Genomic DNA, 9,742 nt, shown 5'->3' with positions numbered 1-9,742 from the left:
CGGACAGTTTTCCTTTATAATTACTGTGATACAAGGAAACCTTCTGTCACTTGCAACGCCTAAACAAATTTCCATAAAAGTTACAACTTTTCAGAACGGACAGTTTTCCTTTATAATTACTGAAATAACCATAGAATTTTCAGAAATGGTTCGGTTGGGTGTCATGACATCCAGTTTTGGAAAAAACAAACTATGATTAGTTTTAACGTTGTGTGATTATCGGATATTGAAACATACAGTGCCGTATTCTTAAATTACAGTCGCTGTATAACACGGGCTGCCACAGATTTTATATAACGATCATGACCATCTTGCTTGCAAAATATTTGTACATATACACACACAAACATCATTGATTTGATTGAATTTCACTAAATACATATTATTAGTATTTCCAGATTAAAAAAAAACATAAATAGTCCCCATAAACACATTATTACTTCTCTCCTAGACATTACAAAGTTAATCACTAACTCTCCAAAACGAGAATTGTCAGGGATCTTTTGTTTCTATGTGAAACTCCTTAATTATCTAAGAATTTAAGAAAAAAATATAGTAATTTCAAGAATTTTTAGGTAGTGTAATTGTGTTACACTTGTAAATAACAATTGCAATGGCGGCTGCGACAAGAAATTCCTAAAACCTATAAACAGATTATAACAATACGGGAGGCAAAATTTACAATACATGATCTGTTTGGTATTGTTCTATCCATTGTTTTTCAAATCATGTTTTTACTTGGAAAAACATAAAAATATTATATATTTTTTTATTTTTAATATTTTAAAAATATAAAAAAATTATTTGAAGCAAGAAATTTTTTTTTTTTGCAAAAGTGTTTTTCAACCGCTAAAACAAATGTATCATAATGGATTTCCAGTAATGCAATGCCTGTTTTTTAGAATCATGTTTATCACATCAAAATATGAATAATTAGTTATTTCACTTGCACTTCACCATGGGTTAGATAATTTATTTTCAGCAAAAAAAAATGAATATACAAACTTTTTCAATGTGTTTTTTTACAAAAAAAAACCCTATTCATAAAATTTATGCATGTATTTAATTAAATAAATCAAGAAGCATTTATGCCAATAATGCAAAAAAAAAATATTAACGTGTCTATTCAACTCATCTCGTTATGGGTTCAATTCGAACACAAAAAAATGAATATGTAGGTGTTATAACAAATTTTTAATATCATGCAAAAATTATAGACGTGAATCAAAAAGTCAATACTTATTTATAATAAAATAAAATGAAGATTATACATGTTAATAAAAAAATAAAAGATCTCAAGTTAATTTTTAACATAGTAGAAAAAACAGAAAATGTTGTAATTGCTATAGTGAAACACTATTTTTTTTAATTTTGTACAATAATTTTTCAAAAAAAAGTGTAAAAAAAAGAGAAAAAATTACAAAAAGAATGAAGATAAGAACAAAAAGAATGGTATTAATAGGTCAAGTGTAGAGTGATAAATATTTCAAGTGTAAATAATAATAAAAAATAATTTTTTTCCAAAAAAAATGTAAAGGAAAAAAAAGGAAAAACTAAAAAAATACAAAAGAATGAAAATAAGAACAAAAAAAATGGTGATAAATAAGCCAAGTGTAAAGTGATAAATATGTCAAGTATAAATATCAATAGGAAAAAAATCTAAGCAAAATTATTTTTCTAAAAAAAAACCTAAAAAATTATAGATTTGCCACCGCTATAGTTAAAAATATTAGAAAATTTTACAATTATATTATTTTTACAAGAAAACACCATTTGCTTTTAGTATATGTACTAGCTATTTGATCTATACTTCGCCACGGGTCAGATTAATTTTTTTTATTAAAAAAAATGAATATGTATGATTTTTCAACATGGTTTTTTTACAAAATAATAATAATAATAATAAATCAAAAGACCTATAATTACATAAATTGAGAACCATTTGTGCCAATATATAAAAGCAAAACAAAAGTTAACGTGTTATTTAATTTGCCTCAATGCAGGTCAAATAATTGTTTTCTAAAACAAAAGAATGAATTGTAGGTCTTATTAACGTGTTTTTTTAACATCAGGTAAAAAATATAATTATAAATAAAAAAGTGATACTTACATATAATAAAATAAAGTGAAAATTATATGTGTTAATAAAAACGGGTACGATCTAATTTAATTTCTTAAATACTAGAAAAATAGAATAATATTGTAATTGCTATATTAAAACTTTTAGTCTTCGTAAATAATTTTTCAAAAAAATGTGTAAAGAAAAAAAATTACAAAAAAATGAAGATAAGAAAAAAAAATAGTATAGATAGGCTAAATATAGAGTGATAAATATTCCAAGTGTCACGAATAAAAAATAATATATATTTTTTCCAAAAAAATGTAAAGAAAAAAAAAGTAAAAACATGAAGATAAAAAAAATAATGGTGATAAATATACCATGTAAAGTGATAAATATATCAAATAAAAATAAAAAAATAAAAATCTACATAAATTTGTTTTTTTAAAACAAAATCCTAAAAATTATAGGTTTATCACTGTTATAATACAGTTTCAATAAAAAATTAAAAGATATATAATTATGATATTTCTATAGGGAAACATTATTTTCCTTTAATATACATGTATAATGATAATATCATTCTCCCAATCTATAATAACACTATATTACTAGTGAAACTTTTGATATTAACTAATACAGAAAGATGCATGCCACAAATTGATTGAGTGCATTTATCAATATCTTGAAACAAGTATCTTTTCCCAAGCTCGTACGTAGCTTAATTATAAGAAGATACCAATTATAAACATTAAATAGAATGGTACAAACTTAGAGCGGGTGTTTTTTAAATAATTTTTTGTATCAAAATACATGTCAATGATGTTTTTTTATTTTTAAAAAATTATTTTTAACATCAAAATATCAAAACAATTTAAAATATATAAATCATATTAAATTTTAATAAAAAAAATCAAACTTTTTAGAAACATGGATTGAACTGCATTCCAAACATTCCCTTGGTATTCTAATTTGTTATCAATTTGTGCATGACACGCATGCCTTTAATTCTCTAGGGGGGCAGCAAGACTAAACAGAGAGAGAAGAGAATAAAGGATAAAAAAAATTATCCTTTATACAGGGAAAAAAAAAACGCAAGATAAAAATATCATGAATAAAAACATTGTTCCCAATAGAGTCTTTTAAAAGCGTATTTCCGAGGTTACTTTTATGTCAAGAAGATGTTCAAGATCGTTTGGTGTGTTTCGACCCAGCATGACATCTTGCAGTCGGATTGCTATCCCTGAATTTTCATCTTATATATGCATGGAAGTCTTTAGCTGCACCTGAAGTGGAGTCTTTCATCATCTTATATTGTCTTTGGTAAAGTAACTAACTACTAAAGACAATCTTTTTTTCAAGGGAAACGTCCCTTACTCTTTTTTTCCTCTTCTGGAAAGGATTTTACCCACCAAAAATCATCTTATATAACTGCTACTGCAGGAATGATGGAGTGTGTGCTACATCTTTCCTAGCATGTCATTATTTGATATATCCTTTTTTATAAACATTTAACAGAATAATCATTTTTTTCCATTACTATCACACTAATCACACGTGGAGATTATAGCAACAATTTCAGAACTGGTTTGATATCTCTAGATGCATGTCAAATAGAATAGATCAAATCATATCATGCAATACCAGGATATAACAAAAGCAAGTTCCAGTGAAGTGCCTTAATGATGCTATCGTATTATATTTTAAGAGGTATTTGGATTGCAAGAAACAAATTGATCTTCGAGGATAAGATGCTATCTTACATTATGGTTAAAGGTTTAGAACAGTAACTTTACATACACAAGAAATTGTTTAACTAGAGGCTCTGACGGCAATTTATCATGTACTAATAAGTGAAATTGTTTTGATTTAGAAGCTTGTTAATATTTTTTTTTTACATTCCTAATTATTTTGTATTCTAATTTATTATAGATTCAATGATAAACCGGTTTATAAATTTATATCTAAATTATTATTAATAAAAAAACAATCTTTTTTCAAGAAAGGAATCATTGATGCCGCTTCCAACTCTTTGATTAAAGTTGCTTCTCTTGTTTCTCTCCACTGCTGTGAGGGGTGTGTGTGTGTGTGTGTGTCTATGGTTATTATGGTCTTGCATTTGGGATGGTGGGATTTAATTTGTGTGGATGATGCCTGATTCGGTTGATGATCTTTTCAAACAACGGTGCTTCTTTGCTCACGGGTCCATGCAAAAGAATTAAATAGTTGTCTAGGAATGATTGTCTTAAATAGTGCTATCATTTGAATGAGATAATTTATATCTTCTTATCTTTCACAGAGTTGCATTTTAGGGTCGCTATCTTGAATAGCATTTCGTTTTCGATCCCAAAAAATAAAAACTTTTCAGATTTTTTTATTGGAATAATGAAAAAGTTATATATATTTATAAGTGATGAGGTAGAGAATGAGTTAATCCTTTGAGCTTTGTTCTTTATAAAAATTGTGGTAACATTACAATTAAAAAAAACAATTGGAAAAATACAATTCACCTGCACACATTTTATTTTATTGTGGATTGTAATAATACCACATGTTTTTTTTTCAACTCAAGTTTGTTTAGCTCTTCAATTTTATCATTTCAAATTGGACGAAATTGAGATTTGATTTGATGGTTTGCTTCAATTGGCTCTAGATAGGGTTCTTATGGTTTCGAATAAAAAAAGAAGCCTAGTTGATGCTTGGTTTTAAAAAATTAAAAGATATTTTATTAATTTAAAACAATTGAATTAAGTAATATGGACTAAAATTGAACAATAGAAAAATATTAATTTCACCCCTCTTTCTTAAAAGAATTAAGGACTTAGTTTCACGTTCAGTGAAAAGCTCATCCTAATTTTGTCTTTGGTAACTCAAATATTTTTTAATTTGAACATTTTACATTGAGTTTTATGGGATTGGAATTTAATTTTTGTATTGCCTAAAAATATGTCTTTCACAATGTTGAAGAAAAGTTCTGAAATACGGCTGATGCTTGATTTTGAAAAATAAAATTGAATTTTATTAATTTAAAACAATTAACGCATAACAAACCTAATTTGAAACCTAAAACAACTAAGTGACTAGGGCCTACATGTAGTGGAAAAGTGGTTGACATGTACGTTACTTGCGCCAACGTGTGAATAAGATTGTCGTGATTAAATGGCACATGTGGTGTCTTGCAGTGTTTGAATGCCACCTTTTTGGTGATATTGGTTGTGTCTCAACAAGCCTTAGCTTGTATTGCAGTGCTTGCATTTAGTGTGGTTGCACATAGATGTCCATTTTTCTTTTTTCTTTTTTTCTTCTCACACTTTTTTCTCTGCTCACCTTGATTTTCATGCAAATTCTCTAAAAAATATCAAGGTGTCTTGTCATTTTATTGTTATGTCAAATTAGATCATATTCTTTTGATTGTTATATTTTTTATTTGTTATGTCAAATTGGATCCAAAAATACTTTAAAAAATTCCAACAATTTATATACAATCATTAAAAAATAGAAAAATTCAAAAACAAAATCCAACAACATTTATACCATCATTAAATAACAGAAAAGTTAAAAAAAATCCAACAATCTATATATAATCATTAAAAAACATAAAATTAAAAGATTCCAACAATCTATATAAATTCATTAAAGAATATAAAATTTTAAAAACAATTCCCAATAACACTTATACAATTATTAATAACAAAAATATTAAAAAAATGCAAAACAAAGAATGAAAAAGAAGAATTTTACCTTAATATTGAGTTTTCCCGAGCCTATGAAGAGAGAAAAAATGAACAAATCATTAAATAACAAGAGAAGAAGAGAAGAAGAATAGAGGAGTAGACATATCTACGCATGAATGAGAAGAGAAGAAATAAGAAAAGAAGAGAAGAGAATGGGTTGAGGAGAGAAGGAGAGAGAGAAGAGAGAGAAAGATGAAGATATGGGATAAAGAGAGTTGGCGCTGCAGAGAAAGAGAGAAAAAAGATGTGTTTGTCTGTTCTGATCGATTTTAGGGATTCTGGTCTTTTAATTTGAAGTTTTTCTATCGATGATTTTACCGACAATCAATTAAATATTAATATTTTTAACTTTTCCATTAGTGTATCCTTCTATGAAGTCTAATTGAAATTTTCAGCTTAATAAAAAAATTTTAGAAACTTGTCATGTATTATCGATGTCTTTACCTTTGGAAAATTAAAAATTAATATTTAATTTTGTTATTGGTGTTTCTTTCGGTAAAGTACAGCTAATTCATTATCAATTATCTATATAAATTCAAATTTCAATGCATATACCAAAAATCTTAACCTAACAATAAAATTGACAGAATATAAAACGAATATGTTAAATAAGCTATTATTTATTTCATAACAAAACACCTAAGTCACAAATTCAAATTAAATTTCATCAATTTATAAACAAATACAATTTTATAAAATCTCAAACAAACTATAACATGTACAAATCATACATTTATACAATAAATTTCCATGAAAAAATGCTATAAAATAAGCAAACACTCAAACCAAATACACATACTATAAAAAATATGCAATAAAAATCAAAATTTTAAAATTCAATTCAAATAAAAAATGGGTTGTTTTGGTTACTTAAAGTGAGGAATCCTTAATAAAATTTAAATCAAAATAAGAATGTTAACAAACTGAGTGTTGGGGTGGCTAGATTTGTAGTGGGAGATTGATTTGTGATAAAATTCGGGGAAGAGGGGCTATGGTGTTTGTTGAAGAGAAAAATGATGGGGAAAAAAAAAGAAATGAGGGAGGGAGGGAGAGAGGAGGCAGGGACGGAGCCAGGGGGTGCCGGGCCCTGCAAAATATTTTAAAATTTTCTATTATTTAATATTTTTAATTTAAATAAATAAGCTTTTTAATAATATATATTATTATATTAATTTTGGCCTCCCCTGTAAAGTTCACCTAGTTTCGCCCCTGAGAGGAGGGTCGCTCGTCAGGTCATAAATTAAATATTAGAGATGGATTTACCAACAAATTTAATCGATGAGTTTAAATTTATCGGTAATTCTGTCTGTAATCCCCTCGGTATATATTGTTTTTTCATCATGTCATCATACTTTTTGTTTGTTTGTTTTTTCCATTCATTCTTTTTCTATTGCAATTCTCTCGATATATACTGGGAAAATATTTTTTGTCGGTGTTTACCGATTGACTTCACTGCGAGGTCATATTTAGTCAAAAAACTCACCGCAATCTATCGACGGAAATATTCCATCGATGTGTCCATTTATATTTGTTAATTTTCTAGTAGTCCCACCCCTTCTGTCACAATGCTCACTAATTTTTTTTTCCTTTGATTTTCTTTTCTTTATCAAATTTTCAAAATTTTTGATTTTTTTGAAAATCCATCATTAAAAAAATGATAAGCGAAATGGTTGAAAAATCATGAAATAGCAAAAAAATAACTAAATTACGTCAAAATGTTTTTTCATTTGGAAACTTTCATAATTTTTTATTTTCTTGAAACTATGTTGAAAAAAACAGAAAAAAATGATAGATGACGAGGATAAAAAGAAGTTGAGATTTTTAAAATTTCACAAGTTTTTGATAGATTTGTGAATGCAATATTTAGTCAAAACTCGGTCAAAAAACTCTATCATGAAAAAACAAATAAAAATCACGATCGAAATTTTGTGACTGCGTAATTTACGATCTCATACGCGGTCACGACCGAAAGTATTTTGATCGCAAATTTCGGTGCAAAATCAATGGGTTTTTTTTCTTCTTTCCATTAATTAACGTATTTCGATAGTGAATCAAATGATCAATGCGTAATAAATTAGCAATAAAAAAAGTACATGATTAATAGAACAAAATCAGAATTAATTTAAATCGTCGACAATAATTGAATGTGAATCCTCCACGTGGATGGTCAGATGGTCACAGCACGCATGTCTTTATCTTCCAAAAGTGGTGTCTATTCCTTGGATGCTGCCACTTGTCAAAGTGACTGCTAAAGACAGTATCCTCTTTAATCAGATCTTTCATCAATAGCACCAACACATTAATGTCAACCGCAACTCCGGCCCATGTTTTTTCAAATTACTTTTTATTTTTCTATCAATATATTAAAATAATTTAAAAATATTAAAAAAAATCAAATTTTAATTAAGAAAACAAGTTGGACGAGAACAGCGAATCTTGGTGCCATGCCAAAAAGAAAAACTGTCAATATTTCATTTCATCATATTCGACTTCTCAGCTACTCGAAAAGGCAAAGATTCAATATTTGTTTTCTTGATTGAAACTCACCAACATGCTTATTGTTCAAGAATTAATGATGATGGTCATCCTGAACTTGTTGAATACTTGTTTAATTCTATATATATGTTCTTGAGACATGATGATGCGAAAGCGACATGTCATTTGAACTGCTATATATCTAATATATCTGTTTGTTATAACATCAACCCATTTAAGAAATCAATAATACAAATTTCATTCCTGTGAAGAATCCTCAGTGCTTTCCAGCTTTTCAGTCGGTGAATAAAAAATGTATATATTATATGAAGTACGCATGTAATGCCACGTCTCTACTTACATAGCTTGCAGTAATGAGCCACCATTGATAAGATTCCAAGAAATAAATGTGATTTCCTTTTTTTTTAATAGATTAGTATGAAAATGATGGAACTTGATCAAGAATAAATACAAGATGCACGGATTAATTTTGATCTAAGGTCGTCTTACATATATACATTGTAAAATAAACATATTAACTAAAAATATCAGTTATTAAATGAGATTTTAATAATAAAATCTAAAATCATAATTATTTAATCATCAAAATTCTATTATCATATGAATAACAATCTTAATCCAACAATTTAAACTCTTAAATTAAGATAGTTTTTCAACATATATTTAAATATGCTTGAGATTCACGACTTCAAAGAAATCTTCTAGCACTATTATGCTTCTCTTCCCACATGGAAGATGAATCCAATTATATAAACTTATCTTTTCTCGTTGTTATATACTAATTTTATTTCAAATTTTCATCATAAAATACTTCTATAAACTCCTTTCTTACTTTTTTTTTATAATGGTAAACATTTGTGTGGCTGGGCCTTTTCTTTAGATAGGAATTATGCCTCAAAGTTTTGAAACTTAGTCAAAATGTTACATATATCTAATTGACCAATAATTATGGTATTTTTCTATATACAAAAGCCATAATGTTAATCTGGCCGTTGTGTAAAAACTTTGACCGATGATTAATATTAATAATATGGGCATTTTATATGTATGCATTTTCTTAATAAATGAATGGAATTCATTGATCTAAGAGTAAATTAAAGAAGCCAATTCTGCTTACAAAGCATAAAAAGTTGATTTTTGGAGTGATTAATCCGGATGATTAACTCAAACCTGCATAAAAGTGTTCGTTCCAAATGTTACCCCAGTTTTACTCTCACGGGTCACAAAATATCATGATGAAATTTCAGACTAGACACCATACACGAGGCACTACTTGAAGGAGCAGCGCTCATGTTGTCAACTGAAACTAAAGGCGCGAGATCAATACATTCTCAGAACTCTTGCGTAAACTTCATACACATAAAAAAAAATGGTGGTAGAATGATCGATCCGATTATTTTACACTATTATTCACAGGGAGCGTGGCCGAAAAAGAATAGCTTGGGGGCCATAT

This window comes from Populus nigra, chromosome 8 (genome assembly GCF_951802175.1).
Source record: "Populus nigra chromosome 8, ddPopNigr1.1, whole genome shotgun sequence".
Taxonomy (NCBI): Eukaryota; Viridiplantae; Streptophyta; class Magnoliopsida; order Malpighiales; family Salicaceae; genus Populus; species Populus nigra.
This window is presented reverse-complemented; position numbering follows the sequence as displayed.